At 37.1% G+C, this 22,525-nt stretch overlaps 1 protein-coding gene across 1 annotated transcript in view; it reads left to right on the plus strand.

Moving 5' to 3' along the window:
* The window catches only part of LOC135469865 (F-box/LRR-repeat protein 5-like), a 37,021-nt gene extending 21,425 nt beyond the window's left edge, over window positions 1-15,596 (plus strand). Inside the window, exon 10 of the mRNA XM_064748487.1 lies at window positions 13,467-15,596. The gene's annotated coding sequence lies outside the window, so the exon portion shown is untranslated. The remainder of the gene's footprint in view (window positions 1-13,466) is intronic.
* The last annotated feature ends 6,929 nt before the right edge of the window (window positions 15,597-22,525 follow it).

Consider the following 22,525-nt stretch of genomic DNA (forward strand, 5'->3'; position numbering starts at 1 on the left):
CAGACAAACTGAGGAAATGTGGGAATTCGTTCACATGTATGTCATGTATTTTTTTGTTTTTTGTTTGACATTGTTGTAAACACATAATCATGTATCCTCAATAATTTGATTGAATCTATGTTTTTAATCCAATATATTATGTCTTCATCCAAGGAGAATTGCCTCAGGCTCATTTTCCATGATGCATATACTTACTGGGATTGCCATAACCAAAACTAACCAGAAAACAAAATATGGTAGCTGTAGTTAGATTATGTAGAGTTTAACTTCATACTATTGACATTCAGTTGCTTACAGTTTTGATAATATTATCCCAGAATGTAAGATTTATGACTTACCGAGAGCCCTGACTTTTAATCATTATGTAATGTGTGATTTCAACAGTGATGTGCCGTGTCATGTTTTCTGAGCCTATAAAAAGATTAGTGTTCCAGCTTAACCACATTGTGTAATTTTTTACATTTAATTTATGTTTATTGTCGTATTGATCAGCTTGGTGTAGTGATAAAAATTCATATTAGAAGTGATAAATATTCATCACAGTGTGCCAATCAGTGTTTTTGTGCTCAGTAATCACTGCAACAGTTCAGCCCGGACATTATACATCAAAAGATTCAGTTCCATATTAACAGATTGTCAGCTTACAATGGACCTATGGGTCCAGCCTGTAAGCCACAGGATATGATGGTGTGAAGCTAATCCTGAGTAAAAGTTTGTCCCAAATTAGCATTTAACAAATGTGCTAATTTACTTTCTATTCATTGCTATGCCCACATAACAGAGTTTTAGTGGAGCAGTAATATCCAAATGTGACCTGTCATACCCTTCAGTTCTCAACAATTCAGCCAACTACAATTTTCAGCGTGAAACGTTATTGCAATGTTTGGGCACTTGATTGTTTTTCGTGTAAAAGTCAAGTTGCTTGTCTTGATGTAAGTCTTCTTGTCTTGTATATAAGGAAAATGTGCTTGACAGTGTGATTATATTTGCCAGGATACATGAAACATTTGTTTTTTATTTGTTGATCTAGAGTCTGGGATATGTCCTAAAATATAAAGGTACAAATAGCTTCTCAGTTTTCTTCTGTGGATGTAAGAATGGCTGTAAAGCATAGTGAAGGCCCAATTGGTCAGTCCAGAAATTATTTACAATATTTATGTGATTCGCGTTTTACGCTGTACTTAGGAATGTTTCACTTATGCGACTGTGGCCAGAATTGTGGTGTGGGAAAACTGGGCAGAGACCAGAGGAAACTGACGACACTGCAGGTTGCTGACAGATCATGTATGGCTGGAGAGGAAGCCAGCATAAGTCCCGTAGTGGACGTCAACGGTGATAGCTGTACTGTAAAAACAACTTTGTGTGGGAAAAGAGGCAAAAGGAGGGAAACTAAGAGGATCCCTCGTTCCCAGTAAGTTTATTGATGTCATTTCCAAAAATTTACAGTCATAGAGGGAAAATATGCATAGAATAAAGAGGTTATTAAAGAGGTGAAAAATACGCCTCAGAAATGGAAAAAAAAAAAAATAATTTTGGTATAGGCTTTCAGTATTTTTCTTAATACCTAAAGGATTTAAGGAAGTAGGATTTAAGAAATAAATTTAATGTAGGGAAGTTTCATATATTCATGTTTTAATGAGTTTTTACGGAAATTTTGTTAAGATCGTTATTTGAGGCCATACTACTTAATTACGAAGTCAACCTCAAAAGCAGAAGTTTGTGTTGCCTACCATTTTTGTACATTTATGGTAATTAGGGTGTCTATAGAACCCGCACTTACAGGCTTTTAGAAATCAGACCAGGATTTTCCTACCACAGTTTGAAAAGGAATTTATCATTTAATACCCTTGTGTGGAAATTGGCTATACTTTTTGAGTAATATGGATAAAAATATGGACTTTTCAGACATTGGCATTTACATTTTGCCTTCAAAGCAAAGCCATTATTTTGGAGTTCTTGGTCACTTCCAGTATCGGGAATTGTGATTTGTGATCCAGTTCAAGAATCAGAGACAGTTGACACTTGGTGGGAACCAGTCCCTGGCAGCTGGGAATACAGCTAGTGTCAAAAATCTGGAATTTTCCCAGTCAGAAAATCCCGGGACTCTCCAGTCTCACGAAACCTGAGAATCCAAAGTGTCATGCAAGTAGAAATTATCTGAGATATCAAAAGTGGAAAACAGAGACTACATACCAACTGAACATTGGTACCATAATTTGAGAAAAGAGTCTCAAGGAGTCCATTTGACACCCATCTGCCCCATATGACACTCAACTGGGGACCCTGTCCCACATGACACTTAACTGTTTGGTACTTGTTTCACTGCTGGTTCCTCCTTGTCATAATAAATATTCATCATCTGATTCACTGACAATCTCTTGTTGGAGAACTTTCATTTCGTATCAGAATCTCAAATCTCCTGTACAAGTCATACTGGATAATAACCCAAGTTCAGGAAATGTTATGAAATCGGATCCAAATAGAAGCGGCATCTCCAAGTTCAGGGGAGAAAATCCTGATTGGTTTATTCCTTTAACAAGCTTCGCTCGGCACGTCAAATATCAAACAGGATTAAAGTGATTGAATGGTGTCGAACTCATGGGTACCTTGAGGAGAAGACACCATGAACCATTGTTGTACAGTTCCTTTTCATGTATCCCTTAAGTTCATCAATCACTGAAGCAGCACTTCAGCATTGTTAGTGTTCACAATGGCCATGTCACCATAGGTCTGTCATTATGTAATAATTATCTGTTTATTTGTGATGTCAGTGGCATGTTACCTTCAGTAATGAATATCAGAGATAGTCACCTTCTCCTGAAGTTCTTGTAGAATGGATAGTGTGAGGAAGGGGTTTAAAGGTTAATAGACACTCAATTTTTCTCATCAATGAAAAGTCATAATTTGCGTTCTATGGTCTATGCGAAGACAAATATGATATTCTTATAGCCTGTTTTTTTTGTTTTTTTATTTTTTATTTAGTGCATTTAATTCTTTTAAAGTGTATTTGACATGAAGCAGAAGTTTAATATCTCTCATATAGTTCAGAATCATGACATTAGCAGGCAATAATATTTCGTACTTAATACTGAGGTTTCATTTTTCTAACGTCAGCACATCTTTTTAACATGATTTGCTGCCTGCAATTAACATTGTATGGTAAGGGTAGGGTAGGAATTAAATTTGAACCTTTGTCGTGTTAATGTCTTATGGCAGCTGACATCTCAGAAAAAAATACATTAGCACTGGCAATATGTCAAGATAACAAAAAGTGTCCAAGATTGAAAATCAAGATTTTTTTATAACTGAAAGAAAGCTAACCAATTTGGTGGGCACAGAAAAGAAAAAGAGATAGAATTGAGAACAGTCAGTGTTTTTTAGAAAAGTTTATGACTTTCTTCTCATCTATCTACATGTATAGTGAGGTTCTCATAGATCATGCAACCAGCTGTATGAAAAAAGCGATAGGGCAGTAGTGAAGTGTATGAAAACCAGGCTTAGTGCAGAATATTAGCCTTTTCTTGGACACCAGCCGGAAATATGGGCTTTTGTTTGTACAGTGGAGACACTGTTAACTGCAGTAAGCATGTCAAAAGAATAGCATTAGACAATGGTGAAGTTCACTATGGCCTGATTCTGTGACTTTTCAAGTACCATTGTATAACGAAATAATCTAAATTGTTTTAAGAATGCCATTGAAATAATAAACAAACATACTTACGAACTGTCTCCTTACAGTATCAAGGTTGAATGTGTACATGGTAAATACAGTTTTTGCAACATCATTATTTGAGGGGGCCTCCATGGCCAAGGGGGTTAGTATGCCAGCACAGCACGATAACTCAGGAGCCTCCCGCCAATGTGGTTGTTGTGAATGCAGGTCCTGTTCATGCTGGCTTTCTCTCTGGCTGTACAGGGAAGGTCTGCCAGCAACGTGTTGATGGTCATGGGGTTTTGTGACCTAAGAATTTTTATGCTGTTTAGCCGTCTGTATGATGCAACTTTGTTCCCTGTTTCTCTAGCATGGCGTATCCCATGGCCAAGTAAGAATTAACCAATAAAAGTTGATCTATCAGGTTGCCAAGTATGTCAAAATGAAATGGTTGTGATTGTTTCCACTCCATTTCCTAAATAACTCAGGCCATGTAATATAATGTTATTTGTTGTCTTTTCTTTTAATCGCTTAGTGATTTTTAGCTGCCTGCCTCAGATATCTTCAGTCTGCCTCTGAGATCTTCATAGTCTGCCTCTGATATTTTCATCAATTTGAAGTAAAAAACATTGCTAAAACCATTCACTTTTGTTTTTAAGAATTGTAGCTTTACCCCATCTCAGCAGTATTTATGTCATATCATGGCAACCTTGCACTTTGAAATACTCTGAAATAGGGAACATGAGGTTGGACTGAAAGTTGAGAAATACCTTTTCTTTTAGAGTCGAATAAAAAGCTTATGTGTGACATGGAAGTAGTTTGATATTTCCTGTAAGCTCCTGTAAGGGCCGTCTAAGAATTCAAGCATTTGAATACATCACAATGCTGTTCTTCAGTTAAAATAAACAGTAATAATGTGTTCTGAAACGTCATGCAGTGGGTATGTAATGCATGTTTTGTACATGTAAGTGCATGTACTAATTAGTATGTATACATCCATGCATACATACATGCACATTTAAAGGTGTTGTTACATGTTTGTCTTTTATTTACTGGTACCAGCTGAAAAGTTATGTGGGGTGAAGATTGCTGATCTCCAGAAGGTCTAGGACTTCCCTACAAGCCATACTCAGCCATGTGTGTTTCTGATTTGTGAAGCCTATGTTTGCCTTACATTTGTGTAGCAGGCATTGTTATCCTGTCACCAAGCTACCAACAGTAGGTGGAATGTAATCAACTTAGCAGGGGGTGGAATCATTTCAATATCAATATTCACAGATAAAAGATGTCCCGTCCCGTCTGGTCTTATCTACCAATAAAATAAGGGTTTATGTGCTCCATGTAGGTGAGATGGCCTGCTCATTGTACCGACATAGGCACTGGGTCGTGTTCCCTCGAGTGACACTTGACAGGAAAATATCTGCTAATAGTCTCAGACAACCTCTGCAGACTGATCTTATCACTTTTTTGATCAATCAATACACACCATATTATCTGCTCTATATTGTCATAAATTTTCAAATTTCCCTTAGTATGGGCTGTTTCTTTTGATCTTCTGGTCTTAAGCATTATGTGACATGTTTGCTTGTTTTTAATATATATTGACAAAATTCTTGTGAAAAATCTTAATAAATACCAAATTTATTGAAACCTAAGTAATGTAATAAATAATATATGGTAATAAGAAAATTAACCTAAGAATTTCTACTTGCCATTTGAATTATACCTTTGAGCATTGACTTTTCCTTTGGCTAGCTGGCTGTTTGTCCACCTGTCTATAAAACATTTATCCTGTTAATACAGAAAAGCATTATCCAAATTATCTGACATTATCAGGTGTTTTATTTGAATACCTGTAATATCAGTGTGGGATTGTGGGCCATTTCAAAACATAATGTGTTTTCTCTTGAAAACAATCCTCTCATGAAGCATTAGATGTGCTGATGCACATGTCTGTTTAGCCTTGAGCCAGAAACCTTTTGAATCTCTAACCCAGTTGTTACATTCCACTTAACAGTTATAGAACTTAGAACAGATACAACTATATTACTTGTTAATGCGTCTAATACTGATGTCAAACATTCTTTTTTCGGGTCAACATAATAATGTCACATGGAAGACAAAGTGACATTACAGTAGAAACTGGTATCATTGTAGTTGTGGCTCTACAGTCAATGGTTGACATATATATGTAACATCAGCCTAGCTTTTTGGTAACCATGCTACAAAATCTAAGTCATAAATGCAGTCATATTATAATGCTTATTTATAACATTGGATGTCCATTGTCCTGATCTGTTGATTGTTAAAGAGAATGAAAGATTAAAAATGAAGAATTCCTCAACAGAATGACCATTAGAAACTGTATCTAAAATACCAGGAGTTATTTTTGTAGATAGTTTTTACTGAGTGGTCCATAAAGCCTGACTTGACTACATTTTGTGAAAAAAAATCCAAAAACATAACTGCAGGTATTTTTACCATTTTTTCATGTCCTTTTTCTAAAGATACTAACTTCATTTTAAGACAGATTTTATACCATACTCGCCATTCGAATTGTCTATGTTGCCATGCAGTAACCGGGAAGACGATGTTAAACTAAACATTATGGATGATATTTTATTGAGCTCATTTTTTGCACACATGTAAGCATGATAATCTATGATGTTCTATTGTTGATTTGCTGTATGCATATTATATGCTATAGATTACTGAATTCCTGATGTCGTGGGGCCTCCGTGACTCAGTTGGTTAGCGTCCTAGCGTAACGTAATGACCCAGGAGTTTCTCACCAATGCGGTCGCTGTGAGTTCAAGTCCAGCTCATGCTGGCTCTCTCTCTCTCGCCATAAGTGGGAAGGTCTGCCAGCAGCCTGCAGATGGTCGTGGGTTTCCCCCGGGCTCTGCCCGGTTTCCACCCACCATAATGCCTGTCGCCGTTGTATAAGTGAAATATTCTTGAGTACGGCGTAAAACGCCAGTGAAAGAAATAAATGAAATTCTGATGTCGTGTATTGTGGATTGTTATTTTAGTGTTAATGTAAATGTTAGGTGTGGTAGCTCATAAAGTAGTATCGCACAGGGGAATTCTTTGTTGGCTTTGCTAGGAAATCGAAGTTAAAGGAGAAGAAAGTTTAAATATCAAACAAATACCATTTAAAAGAGTATGCATTTCCTCGCAAGTGCATGTCATAAAAAAAAATTCTAATATGTGCCTCAAGTTGATAAATTATAAATAAAGTCAACACCATTTTGTTTAAGAACTAGTCCTGAAGTCTTCTGTGTGAGGAGGAGAATTGCCGTCGGAAACTGCCGAAATGCAGTTCATACATTTCCGGTAGAACTCTTCTTCCCAGAAGGTAGCGAACATTACACTTCGTTTGACGATCAGGAAACGGAAATGTTGGAATGGACGTAGGTTCCGAGTTTACACGAACAAGCTGGAAGTTTTAACGACTCTCACTGGCTGAGAGGCAACACACCCCCAGCATAAATTACAGGGTGTTAAAGATTGAGGATGCGATGAACTTAGCGATTTATGCCGGCTTTGCCGTTTTCAGGCTTTTCGTGTATGGCAAGGTAAAATCACAAAATTATGCAGCAGGCACCACCAGATAGAAAAACATGCTCTTTTCAGCCTGTAGTGTCGTTTTTTAAAAGTTTTCTTCTACTGTCAAGTTTCTTCCCTTCAACGTAAGGGAACTGTGTTGAGATCAAGTTTTGCACCTGTGTAAAGCAGTATTATCCTGGACAGATTTCTATTTAGGAGAAAATCCCCTCACCTTCCTAAAACAACTGAATGGGATATTCTGACATTTTAATGGGATCTCTGTTCAAATTTTCATCAAATTAATTTTTTTAGATTTCAGTCAACAAGTGTCAACCACAAACCAGAATCTTAGCTCTATGTCTTATCGTAAGCAGAAAGAATGACAAAAATGTAAATTTACACAATAATTTTAATATGAGTGAAACGAACAATTAACAGTGCAGGTGTGGAGTTCTGCACCCCGTGGGTATCGGTGTGTTTTGTATCTTCCTCCTGTTGAGTATGATAGGAATCCTCATGGTTGGCATTTCCAGCAGAAAAAAATCTTTTTACAGAAAAACACTTTTTGTAGCTGGCAGTGGTTTGAAAAGGTGCTTTTGTCAGCAGCATTTCAGGAAACAAAATAGTAACTTGAGCAGGTGGTTGTCACGTAGATGAATATACATTCAAAGACATATTGCGGCAATTGTCATCAGGGGGAGGTCACTGTGATTTCCTTACTGTTAAATGTGGTAAGTGACAGTGTCACAAAGCGCAATTAGCGATAAGTCTTCTAAAAAATTATGGATGTCTTACAATGAGATCTTTTATTGAGCTCCAGTTTTGTATACAAGTAAACCAGAATGAGACCGGTAAATGTTCCATGTTCATAAGAATCAACCTTGTTTTCATGTCATTTATGAGAACCCTTTTCTTTTAATTTTTTTTTATCTATGGTTTATATTATCAATTGTAGATTAGAATGACCAAATTGAAAGTGATTTTCTATTTAGGTGTTGATCTGTATTCCATTTGGCAGTCCCAAAAGTACCTTCTCACATTACCTGAAGTAATATGATGATTTAATTATTTCATTTACGAAGCTAACAATTTGGCGCCTGTGTCTGTTGCAAAGCATGGTAAAAAATGCGTACACAGTCAAAAGGATGTTGCCATCCTAGAACAAAAATCTTGTTCTTGTAATAAAAGGCGATTTGACATAAAGTCTTCACTTTCCCTTTCTTGAATCAGTCAAATTTTCCTTTTAAATAGCAAAATTTTCAAAATGATAGCAAATATCTTGGGTGCAAGAAAAAACATAAGATCAAAAATAATTCTTGTATGAAAACAAAAAAATGTTCTTTGGGGAGGGGGTTGCTAGAGAAATTTTGAATTTAGCCATTCACTGCACTGGTACCAAGGTATGCCTTGGTAAGCTTCATGTAATTGGCTGCATTCATACAATCAATCTTCATCTCTATTGGAACAAAGATGCTATGCTGTGATCTTGGAGGGTATTCTCTTCATTTAATTTACAGTGAACACAAAGATTGCCCTTGAATTATAGGATACTCAAAGCAATTCCAGATGGGTTTGGACTGCTGGGTTTTCAGTTTGTGTAAAGTCCACGAAATAACTTACACAGTTGTAATGATTTCAAGATCATATATATATATATATATATATATATATATATATACACACACACACACACACACACACACACCAGAACTGTAAGAGTTGTATACTTATTTTCACTCTGGACATTTGAAGCACTTGTTCTAGTACCATATTTGGGAAGGGTAGAAGATTTCAACAAGAAGAAATTATACAAACATATTGTTCATCTTAATTTAAGCTAGGCACCTGGTGAGTCAGAGTTTGCTACTCCAACCCCAGACATCACAACCGCAACATCAGTGTGATAAAACATCATGTTTGGTGTTTAAATGTACATCTTTCCAGTAGGATATACCTATCTCCCAGAAAAGCCTAAAAAAGCAAAACCTTCTAAGATCAATTAAACTCTCAAACTCGAAAAAATGAGCAACTTTAGTCAATAACTGCATGTTATTTTTCCTTTCATTTACATTACTGGTAAGGGAACAGTATGTTAAAACATTTATGTACATATATGTATAATGTATTTGTCAGAGTTTTCCAGGTCTGTCAGTTCTAGTCAAAGGTTTATTGCCTTGTGATGCAGGATAATAGAATCAAGGTTTTCTCTGTTAAAAAAAGTCTGTTAAAAGATGCACAGAGGCAATAGTCGTTCAGTACAGGGAAGAGGGCCAATGGAGGTGATAGTTAGCAATGCTTCAATTCAAACCTAAGATATTGATTTGAGTGCAGCTGCTAGGCTGTGGTCACCACTGTGTTGTGGCTCTGCAAACTTTTATGGAAAAACACTGCCTGTAATGTTCCAAGGTTGGCAGCTGTGTGATACAGCTGGGTGACTAACTGGTTCAGACAAATAGTTGGATTGGCGGTGGCATGTTTACTGACCCTTGCTAGTAGGTGGGGGGAAATCCCATTAGCACAGTTACATGCTGCCAACCAATGCTTCCATCCATCCATCCATCCATCAAAGCCCGGAACAGGTTATCACTGATGCTATATATTGACTCTGGCATACCTTTAGGACATGGTGTTCAGAGACAGGAAGTAGCAAGACAGTTGTGCCACATTGGTCGTTCAGTTTAGCATGTCTTTGGCATGATCACTTTCCTCGCTGTCATAGACCAAAGTCTGACATTTCGCAATAGTACAACTTACCACCATTTGACATGACAGCTTTTTATTGTTGTTGTTCTTTTTTTTTTTTGCCCTTTGTTTTTTTTTTGTTTTTTTTTTTGCCCATTATTTTTTTTTGTTTTTTTTAATTGGGTAAAAAAATCTGGTTGTCTGTTATATTCATAGTCGTACAAAACCCTATCCATTATATCTCTGCCTGATGGGAGCACAAGGACAAGTAGGTTACAGTGATTAATATGCATGTATTTTTTCTGTATACTTTTCATTATACCTCTGACATGGTCCTACTTAATAGATGGAATTTTCTGTTTTTACTTAATAAACTTTGAGTTCCTTAAAGGCGGTACTCGTTAATGCTGAACAATTGTATTATATTTCATCTTGCAGAACACACATAAGCCATGAATGTTCCAGGTTTTAAATTACAGGCGCATTTATGATTAATGTTCATCATGTCAGCATATAAAATTTTCCTCACATCGAAATAGCTATTTCAGTGTTCCCTTTCTTCTTTCAGATATTGAATCCTGTTGTATTCCATAAATTAAAGATGTTGGTTTAATGGTATTACATTAATACTAACCTTTCATTGCCTATGAGGGAAGGATTCTAGTTTCCCCTCCCAGAGTTAGTTTACACCTCAACCTGCATTAGGGCAACTTGATAAATATCTTCGGTAAGGATGTTAACTTGAGCTGTCTTCTGAATGGATGAATTAGATGCAGATTTGATGAATTTCCCCAAGGATGTAAGCTGTTTAATTGAATTTATCTGCCTCCCCAACAGGGAAGATTTCCTGCTGCCTGTTCATGACATCCTTTCTCGAAGTAGAATATATTGATTTAGTTCTGTTTAATACCATGAAGTTTTTTCTCAGGTTTACTCAATGGAACCTTCTCGGTTAAATAATTGTTTTTGACATTCTGCAAGAAATTTTACCACGTTATTTTTGTGACATGCTGAGAGGGTCAAGGGACATTAAAAAGAACAAAGACTTTAATTTTCAATTTATTTTTATTTTCAGTAGTACCTTTCAACATTGTTTTCTTTTTCCCAACAAAAATTGCCCTTCAGTAGCCAACCCCTCTTGATGAAAATTGATTCCATTGGTGATCAGTGATATGAAATGTTCACAATGCATAATTTGTTTTATAAAATGAAGCTTTATTGTGGTAATTTGAATGATTTTGCACATTCATAAAGAGAAATAAAAACTTGAAGCATGTGTATAATTGTCAGTGATATGAGTTAGCTGTGGACATATCATATGGAGGTCCATACTTTATAATGGTATGCTATAGGTTTAAAGAAACTGATTGGAAGTGTTCCAATGTACATACCTCTGGTGGAACAGATACACAGTTTATACATGTATTGGAACTTTACTGTAACTTTGTAGCTTGGTCCACACCACATACATTTTGCAGATTTGGTCATTACTATGGCCCTCTTAAGGGTCAGTCACCTAAAGCGCTAGTCATTCAGTGGCCTCATGACAAACCAGGTTGCAGGATCAAATCCAGCGCTGGCTGCAGAATGAAGAGAAAGGCAGTAGTTTTGCTACGGATTTCTCCATCCATTAATCCATGAGACACGAATCAATCAAGTAATACCTAAGTTATTATGTTATATTAACGCATTTGTGGTGCAAAGCAATGACACAGTATTGTTCTTTTCTTTGTGTGAATAATCTTCCTTGCTGTTGGTGTGGATGACACTAGTGATAGATGTATTTGTGTGAATGTCCATGCACTGTTTATTTTTCTCATCCTGGCGAAGTCTAGTTCAAATCACAATATCATTAGTAGAAATGTGAAACTTTGATGACAGTTGCCAGAGTTGTATCATAGTGGTGCACTGTCATGTTGATTTGTGTTTTCTTCCTTCCTTGGTTTAACCATTTGTATGCAAAAAGATAAAATCTTTTAGAGGATAATAGGCCATATTTTCTAGATGCCGGAAGCATCCAGAAACTTGACTGACAGCTAAGATATAGCTGTATATGTATAATACATGTACATGTACTAACTGTTACTGTGATGTTTTTTTTTCCCTTCTTCTTAGTCTGCTTCAGATATTGCTAAATATTGGGTGGATGTTTTGGAGGAAGGTATAGCAGGATGTTGTGTTATATGTAAAACTGAAATGGACATTAATAGTTATGAGGATATGTGAATAGAAACTCAAAAAATGTGTTATGACAAACCTGGTGTATGTCTCCTCTGCATTTTTCTCTCCCTGGCAACAACAGTTCAGATTGAGAAGTTAACAAAAATCTGTATTTATTTGCTTTAACCAAGCAGGTGAATTGAAAACATTAGGTATGTAGCAGGGAGGAATTACTGGTCTCGAGGTAGTGGTGTGGCATGGTATTAAAGAGCAAATACTTAAAGTTCTCTGAGCATGGGTTGCTGTTTCAATCAGTATTGATGTCATTGGCTGGTAAGTGGTGTTCATTTGCATATAAATGGCCACTGGGTTTTAATGCAGAGATGCATGTAATCAGTCCTGTTCTGACAGGTCCATTTTTCAAGACCTGTAGACTGAACTTAAAAAGAGTAACAATTAAGACTGGTACTAGAGGCTGTATTTGACCCAGCAAGTACTTCCCATGCCTTCACACAGCATTTTCTTACAGGCAAACTGAAGATAAACAATCTGATGCAAAAAAAAAAAAAAAAAAATTGAAATAAAGCATTTAATTAAAACCACCTAAGTGACATGAGTACCTTAGGGAAGTATTTCACATGCCTAAGACCTTGATCTTTATTAGGATGTTTTTACCCATTTTATACATCTGACTGTATAATGAAGGTTGATACTGTAACCTTCCTTTGTATACATATTTTTGAATGTGCAGTTCAGCCTCATCAGACAAAAGTAATAGTTTGCTGTTCAGGAAAATCCAGTCTGTCAAATGCAGATGTTTCTGGTATGAACACATGTAAGAATTTTTTAAACTTAGCAGATGTGAATATCATGGTTATGTACTTCTTTTTATCTGTTTGTCAGGAATATTCTTTTTAGGAGCCTAAGAGTTATGGACACAAAAGGCAGCAGCTTCAAATTCTGCTTTGTAAAGTTGTACTGAAACTATTGTTGGAAGTGAAATCAGAAATTATTGACAAATACCACTGTCCTCAAATTTAGGAGTTCTGTGGAATGGGGGTAGTAAATATGGGATCAGCTATGATCTATTAAAACAGCTTAGAGTCCATTGGAAGCTTGGCAAGTTGAGATATTCAACAATCCTCTGTACTGTCCATGTAATGGAACGTGAGAGAGGTGGGCCTCCTCAATTGACCATTGATTACTGGCCTGAGGTTTTAGCCTCCATGAGCACCACCCCAACTAGTCCCTGTTGTCAAGCAAACTCTGGTATTAACTGTAACATAGTACATGATAGAATATAGATGTGTCAAGTTTGGTGTTCTAAGAGGTCAGTGCAGTAATTCTCACTGACGTGACAAGCAACATGAATACTTGATATACTGACCATGCATAGTAATGGCACATACGTTTGTCTTCACAGGTCGCACTGCTGCCATGGACCAGAAGATGCCCTGTATTTAACCATGACAAGCCTCGTTGTAGACATGATTCTGCTGACCCATCACAGATTTTATCCCTGCATCGTGAGAAGCACAGTTTTCTAGGTGGCTGACATAAAGAGCAATGTTACTTGTATATAGCATCCACTGAGGCAGCCAACTTTATTTACTTTTGAGAGAAATTTCGTTAGAATTATTCAGGTGTTATGGAAAACCTATGTGTATCCTTTGCTGTAATGTAGTTTATAAAATATGGTATTTCAAGTTTTGTAACATGCTTTTTGTTTTTAAATATTGCCTTGCCAACTATCCATATACATGTACTAAGTAATAGCATATTTGATTTGTTTTCTTGTTTTCTTGTTTTTTGTTGTTGTTGCTTTTTTTAAAATCTGAAATTATCCACATATTCATGACTGTAGTGTTAGGATTTACAAACAAAGAGTTCAAATTCTTATGGTTCTTTTACCGTTGTCGTATAAGGGAAATATTCTTGAGAACGGCGTAAGACACCAATCAGATAAATAAATCAATAACAGTGCTAGTGGGTTGTCCTGGTCCACTGATGACATACTATTAGGACCATGGGCTTATAATGTAAAGTTGAGAGTTATTCCAGTGTAGAGTAAAGATATTTCTTCACGTCTCCGTGTTTTAACAGCAAATCATTATACGTATATTCATTTTTGTCGCAAGTTTTAATGGTTGCATTTCACAGAAGATTTTTTTTTTACACATTACCTGATTTATATAGTTTTATGTGTTCCTTCAAAAACATTTTTGGAAAATATTGTGCTCTTAATCTTTATTTTTGTCAAAGTTCAACATAACAAGATGGAAACTCTGCATTCTCTGTCAATATTGCAAATACCTGCTTGGTTTAATACACAGCATGTAATTTACAGCTTTTTTAGTTCACAGTAGGCAGTGGCAAGAAAAGAATACGCTTGCTGGAGTCATTATTAGTCCTTAATACATTTTTTGTGCTAGCCTTCTGCTAGGTTCATATGTAAATTACATGAACATGTGTGGAATGGATTCTGACTCAAAAAACATGTTATACGAGGGCTTTTTGGGAAAAAACGTCCATATTTGCTAATCAAGTCATATTATCTCTGTTTGTCAAGAATAGCTCAAATTAATACCTTTAAGAAAATATCTTGTACCTATGCTATTTTAGGTGTTAAAATGATTGAAAAAGTTATAAATGCATTATAAATTTTACAGACTTCATAACCAATTTTGAATGGTAACATATGCACATTTGAGGTTAATATTTTATGAAAGGTAATTATCCGGGCTATTAAGGAAAATTTTGTCAGATTTGCCCTGATTGATTTTTTTTTCAGTATAGTTTATTTAATCTTAACAAAGTAAGAAGCTTTTTACTCTTTCTTACCAAAAAAAAAAACTATAAAATATTTGTCCAATACATGTATATATTTGTAAATGGTCAAATATGCTGATTAGCCATACTAAGTTCAAGAAGTACAGAATCATTTGGTGGCCTTGAACTGTACATGATTTTGATAAAATTTAAATATGTCTTAGTTTCTATTTCTGTTTGAAGTTGATCCAAAGGAATTTTTTTTTTCTTCTTCTTTATCTATGATGCCGTTTTTTCCCCTTCTAAACAAGCTGCTGATAAGTATACCAACGACACATCAGCATTTAACCAGAAACATGTTTAAAATGGTGTAGTGAACTCTCGATTTGCAGGTGTAGTGAACTCTCGATTTGCAGAACAAATTGTCAATTTGTAGCTATGCTACATACAGCAATTCTAGGCCACAAGTTCGGCAGCACGGTTTTCAACAACACTCTTCATCCCCATTAGTGTTCGTTGTCCTGCAATAAAAGTTTGGTTTTTGAATGAACCTTCATGCATTTGTGGTGTCAAACATTCTGTTAAAAACTTTTATGTATCTATGCAACACTAAATGTTCCTTATTTCATTTACATGCTGCAATTTTAGGAAGTTAGCTTAATTCAATTTTACCTGTTTTGTCATCATATATTATTTTTCTTTGTGTTCACGATACTTTGCTGTTAATCTGAAAGTTTGCTAATATATTTCCTTATATGTTCTCTGTTTTTAGAGGATCATGAATGTCATTCTGAGTACAGAATACATTATGAATCTCTAATTTATGCTTTTTCTTCAGTAACTTATTCTATTTTTAAACATACATTAAATCCCATTGACCTCTACCCTTGCCATAAAGGAATTGTGTATAGCATTGTGCATATTTAGATCATATCACTAAAAGTTTTTTAAAAAGGCCTCGTAGAGATACGTAATCTATGTATAAATCTTGTATACATTTATAGCATTGAATTTTTAACATCTGTATACATTATTGACAGATCTTTAAAGCCAATTCCACAATGCAGTTACAAATTTCACACAAAATGTAAAACTTGTTACATGGTTTCAGGAGTTGATAGTGTGGTTGATTTGTCAGGACATGACACTTGAGAAAATATACATCCCTCTGAATCCCTCAGGTGAGATTCGTTTTGTTGACTGATGAAATTGAAAACAGTGACAACCTGATATTGTATTTGTCAATGATATCATCAATCAAAAGCAAGAGGCGTGTTATTTTTATTTTTTTTTAATTTTTATTTAGGTTAAATGACATCTCAAACATGGACAGAGGCATTTAATCTTGCAATCAGTGCTTTTACTAGTATATTTACTTCAGTTGTTTACGCTTGTTTTGTTGGGATTTGCAACATGTGAATGACATATTTTGACAAAAATAGTGGCATACCCACCTCCATACAAAGTAGCAAAGGTTATTTTGAAGTGGCCTTATAAGTCACATTGCTGTAGACTATCCCATCCCTGACTCACCCATTTACGGAATGGTGTTATTAGAATATGCTTATATGAGATTTTCTGAGAGTATAGGTATTGGAGCTAAAGCTTGACATTGGTTCTTACTGGTGAAACCTCCCTTTGCCCTCAGTGCTTTCCAAGCTTTTGATGTATGTATGACAAACTTATATCATTTCAACTTTGTTGGGTTCCTAACGGTTTCATAGCCATAAACAAAGACTGAACATATTTATGTTTGTTTCTTCTAGGTCATTATTACTCTTTTGAAAAAAAAAATTATGTGAAATAAACATGACTTCAACTTTGGTTTAAGCCTACTGCCATTTAAATTAAGTTTTGGTTGCTATAAATGTGAAGAAAGTAAAAGGTGTCATAAGTATACTTGCAAAATATTTACTAAATGAGTAAAGATTCAAGATTATTAATGGCTTATAGAACAAATACTATTAAAACTTTGTTTCTTCCTTGATCAGACAGAATCAGAAGAGGTCTTTGCTGATATGACGTTTTATCTGTGACAAACTGCATTAAAATTTGAAAACCCTTTTGAAACTCCTTTTCTTTTTTCATTCCTTAAGGGGCTTATTTTATTGCGGATTTTTTTTTCATACAGCCATGAACTTGAGAGAGTGTGTCAAAGTGTGACTTATACTTGTTCTGTTGATGTAGAGAAAGTAACAATGCAGGCAGAAAGTATTACACACTCTACCTGTGATACAGCATGGGTATCAGCATTATATAATACAGGTTTTTGAGTTTAACATGATGATTTCCCTGCAACAACGCCATGATAATAAACTAAAATACCTGAGGATATAGTTGTATGTATTTGTGCTGTGCTGGAGATGTGTTAAGGCTTTCTCAAACCTAAATTGTGTGAAAATACTGTATATATCTGATATAAGCAATTACCTTCACATACCTACAAAAACAAGAACAGACATCACAAGAAAACCAATACTCATTACATGATGCTCATTTAACAGGTAACTCAGTAGTGGGCAAAACTGAGTGCTAAACAGCATTTGAAGCTGATTAACATCTTTGCTAATAAATGTTGCTTTTGGTGAATACTACAGTGGATCTATCCTTATTCTCGTCTGGATCATCTTAATTTCTGATCTACCAAAAACAAACTTATAAATCTTTCCTGAGTTAGACCTTTAAAATATTTCTCTCCAGCTGCCCATGGAGAAAGATATTCAAATGAAAGGTGCTCCTTACAGAATTTGTTTCCCTCTCCAAATTAACACTTCACAAGCAATACCAAAAGCATTTGTCTCGGCTATTGATTAAATCAAGTTCAAAATTCTGTATTAGAAGTATCTTTGTGGTGAAATTTTAATTATGGTTTGCTTTGATGTGTCTCTCTGCTCCTGGTATTGACAACTTCTTTTTTTCCCACAAAATAAAGGATGCTGAGGTCATTCAGACATATAGAGAGTTTACCTGCAAAAGTCCAATATAAAACTGATCCAACAGACACATGTAGGTACATGTGCCTTGCTGATACAGGCAGACATTCATGTGTATATCATACCCACTTCTATGCTTACAGGACATGATGCTGTCTTGAAAAGCAATTTCTGTTCGCGTTTATTGGATTAACTTCTTCTCCCAGACGAACTTAAAGGATCACAGAGAGAGGTAAATGTCAGTGTTTCAAATGTCGACTGCACGGAGATCTAGGAAGAGCGGAAATTGAACGTGTGGCATTGAGAGTTTCTAAGGTCTTCGTGCTGATCGAGCGTATATATAACAGTATTGATCAAATACAGTTGGTTTGGAGTTTGGGCCGCCTCTAACCATTCACAAAATACACATACGCTGTGTATTCCAGTATTTCCAGCAGCATTTCTCCTGTCAAGCGCTGAAAGAATTGTAAACAAGCACAACCGATAGCAAAGCTAGTTCTAACCTTTTATAAAGGTCGGGATGTTAAAGTCCCACAAAACAGAATACCAAAGGACTCGTCGAGTCCCAGTGGCGGGTTTCCTTTGAACTGAAATTATTGTCCGATGGAATGATGAATGTCATCATATTTAACATGCTTTAACTATGTATCGTGCATATGATGTCACATCTGGAGAGAAATTTTGTAAGTTTTGGGCGTTATGCTATTTTGGGAATCCAAACTGGCGTTTTAGTGCATGACTGGAAATGTCAACCACGCACTGTCGCCTGTACTGAATCAGAAAGACAACTCTCATAGGTTTGGATATACAACTCCACATGTAATCCTTGAAAGGCTTCTTCTGTAATGGTTGGTTTGTATACAACTTAAAAGCCAAACAAGGCTGCATTGTATCGACTAGGACATCACAATGGAGTGTCTTCTGCTGGCTAAGAATGTAGGTTTAATTGAATGTATCGAGTGTTGGATATGGGTGCGGACGTAAATCGGATGCTGTACCAATTACTTGGATATGGATGTGGACGTAAATCGGGTTTTGTACCAATTACTTGAATATGGATATGTAAATCCGTTGTTGTACCAATTACTTGGATATGTATGTGGACGTAAATCCGTTGTTGTACCAATTTCTTGGATGTGGACGTAAAATTACTTGCATATGGATATGTAAATCGGGTGTTGTACCGATTACTTGGATATGTATGTGGACGTAAATCGGGTGTTGTACCAATTACTTGGATATCGATGTGGATGTAAATCGGGTGTTGTACCAATTACTTGGATATGGATGTGGACGTAAAATTACTTGCATATGGATATGTAAATCGGGTGTTGTACCGATTACTTGGATATGTATGTGGACGTAAATCGGGTGTTGTACCAATTACTTGGATATCGATGTGGACGTAAATCGGGTTTTGTACCAAACTTCTGGATGCAAGGCGGATGTTTATAGAAGTAATTCAGGTGTTTACTAAACAAACAGCTAGCTCCGGCTATGAGCATGGGCATAACTCAGGTGTTTACTAAGCGAACAGATAGCTCCGGCTATGAGCATGGGCATAACTCAGGTGTTTACTAAGCGAACAGCTAGCTCCGGCTGCGAGCATGGGCATAACTCAGGTGTTTACTAAGCGAAGTCAGCTCTGGCTATGAGCATGGGCATAACTCAGGTGTTTACTAAGCGAACAGCTAGCTCCGGCTATGAGAACGGGCATAACTCAGGTGTTTACTAAACGAGCAGCTAGCTCCGGCTATGAGCATGGGCATAACTCAGATGTTTATTAAGCGAAGTCAGCTCTGGCTATGAGCATGGGCATAACTCAGGTGTTTACTAAACGAGCAGCTAGCTCCGGCTATGAGCATGGGCATAACTCATTTGTTTATTAAGCGAAGTCAGCTCTGGCTATGAGCATGGGCATAACTCAGGTGTTTACCAAACGAACAGCTACCTCCGGCTATGAGAATGGGCATAACTCAGGTGTTTACTAAGCGAACAGCTAGGTCCAGCTCTGAGCATGGGCATAACTCAGGTGTTTACTAAGCGAACAGCTAGCTCCGGCTCTGAGCATGGGCATAACTCAGGTGTTTACTAAGCGAACAGCTAGCTCCGGCTACGAGCATGGGCATAACTCAGGTGTTTACTAAGCGAACAGCTAGCTCTGGCTCTGAGCATGGGCATAACTCAGGTGTTTACTAAGCGAACAGCTAGCTCCAGCTCTGAGCATGGGCATAACTCAGGTGTTTACTAAACGAGCAGCTAGCTCCGGCTCTGAACATGGGCATAATTCAGGTGTTTACTAAGCGAACAGCTAGCTCCGGCTCTGAGCATGGGCATAACTCAGGTGTTTACTAAGCGAGCAGCTAGCTCTGGCTATGAGCATTGGCATAACTCAGGTGTTTACTAAGCGAACAACTAGCTCCGGCTATGAGCATGGGCATAACTCAGGTGTTTACTAAGCGAACAGCTAGCTCTGGCTCTGAGCATGGGCATAACTCAGGTGTTTACTAAGCGAACAGCTAGCTCCAGCTCTGAGCATGGGCATAACTCAGGTGTTTACTAAACGAACAGCTAGCTCCGGCTATGAGCATGGGCATAGCTCAGGTGTTTACTAAGCGAACAACTAGCTCCGGCTATGAGCATGGGCATAGCTCAGGTGTTTACTAAGCAAACAGCTACCTCCGGCTATGAGCATGGGCATAACTCAGGTGTTTACTAAGCGAACAGCTACCTCCGGCTATGAGCATGGGCATAACTCAGGTGTTTACTAAGCGAACAGCTAGCTCCGGCTATGAGCATGGGCATAACTCAGGTGTTTACTAAGCGAACAGCTAGCTCCGGCTCTGAGCATGGGCATAATTCAGGTGTTTACTAAACGAGCAGCTAGCTCCGGCTCTGAACATGGGCATAATTCAGGTGTTTATTAAGCCAGCAGCTAGCTCTGGCTATGAGTATGGGCATAACTCAGGTGTTTTACTTAGGGAGAAGGTGGCTCTGGGAACTGAGGTAATTCAGGTGTTTTAACAAGAAGATGACTATTCAGTTTTTCTTTTCTTGGAATGGACATAATTCAAGTGACTTGTCAAACATCTTACTCTATACGTGTGGACGTTATTTTGGTGTCTTACAATGTAACTAACTCTGTATTGATGTATTTCAGATGTCTGTGATGCAAAACAGTCACACCTAGCTCTAAGAAAGGGTGTGATACGGGTGTTGTATCAAGCATCTGGCTCTAAGTATGGACGTTATTCAAGTGTTTCACCAACCATCTGGGGTAAAAATGTTTTTTTTTTAAAAAGTCCTCTGTTGGGGTAGAAAAGTGTATATGTGTATGCAACAGTTAGATGCGTGCTCATTCGAGCTTATACACCATGTTCATTTCGCTGCGATAAACCATTGTCTGAACTCAAGTGTGAAACACATTGTTTGTGCATACATGCACTGACTGTTTCTAGCGGACGTTACTTGCCACACGCTTAATAAATAATAGCTAGTTAGGGACTGCAAGGCAATCACTAACACTGCATAGAATGAGTGCTGGAGCATTGATTTGCAATGCATCGGAAGTCATAAACAGCTTTATGCAATAAATCTGGTTCCATGACTTCTCGTAAAATCATTCCCTGCATCATCTGGTTAAGCCAGTTCCCTTCCTTCCTTGTTATTCAAAGAACAAAGATTAAAATATGTGACTAAATTCTGCAGAGAAAATTAAAGATCCACCGACAAATCCCTTTGACACACGGCCTTAACATACGGAGTGCACGTAAGACAAAAGCAAAACCTCTCGTCGTTTAGTGGGCGCCAGTATATCTGACATACACTATACATAACGTCATGAAGAGTTTACACGAGTTGTCATTCACTATGAAATGTCTGGGGCTTTCGCAGTTTTGCCTTACACCCGCGCATTTATGGTCATGCTGCCCGTGGTCATTGGTGGTCAGATTTATCCTAAAGCTGTCTTCAACACGACCTGTACATCAATTTGGTTAATTAAAACCCCAAATAACCGGGAAAATTGATTCTATTAATATGCCTATGGATCCGCGGTACTTCCGCGGTGGCACATCTACAGATGGTCGGTGGTGCCGAACAGTTGGCGTGAATGCCAACTCTGTGGATACCTCAATACAGTTCACATCGATTCACGGGAGCTGCCTTGAGCTAAACAACAAAAAAGCCAACATAGGGTCTTTTCAGAGGAAGACTGATTGTCTTGGCAAACGTTTGACCGGTAGATCGCGAAAGCTGGTTCTTCTCACATTTTGAAGACTTTGTCCCTATCACAATATGCAAGTGGTAGTTATATTGTTTCTATTATGCTTCTGCATCACTGACACATCGGCGCACCGCCTGGGGTGACTTAGAGTCGTATGAATCACAATCTGCTCACAAATAGCCTTATCATGCCCTACGGTGGACTTCTTCACAAAAGGAATCCGATAATTTTGCCCATCGAGGGCGAAGAAGGTCATCTTAACCAGCTCCAATGCGCATTCAGCAAGGAGGCCGTTTTAAACCCATAACAGTCAGATTATACCCGGAAACATGCGCCCATCCGAAACTCACAAGTGGCTGTAAACATGCATATATAGGTACATGCATATGGGGTCGTCAAAGAAATATACCGTAATAAACATTAATTTTGCCATTCAACTTATGAGCTCGTTTGATACAACTATAAACAAACATAATTATGAATAAATACCACTCAGTTGCTACGCTTAGTTACACGAGTAGGCATATTACATGCATGTGTTACAGTAGGCCTATA

Source organism: Liolophura sinensis, chromosome 7 (genome assembly GCF_032854445.1).
Source record: "Liolophura sinensis isolate JHLJ2023 chromosome 7, CUHK_Ljap_v2, whole genome shotgun sequence".
NCBI lineage: Eukaryota > Metazoa > Mollusca > Polyplacophora > Chitonida > Chitonidae > Liolophura > Liolophura sinensis.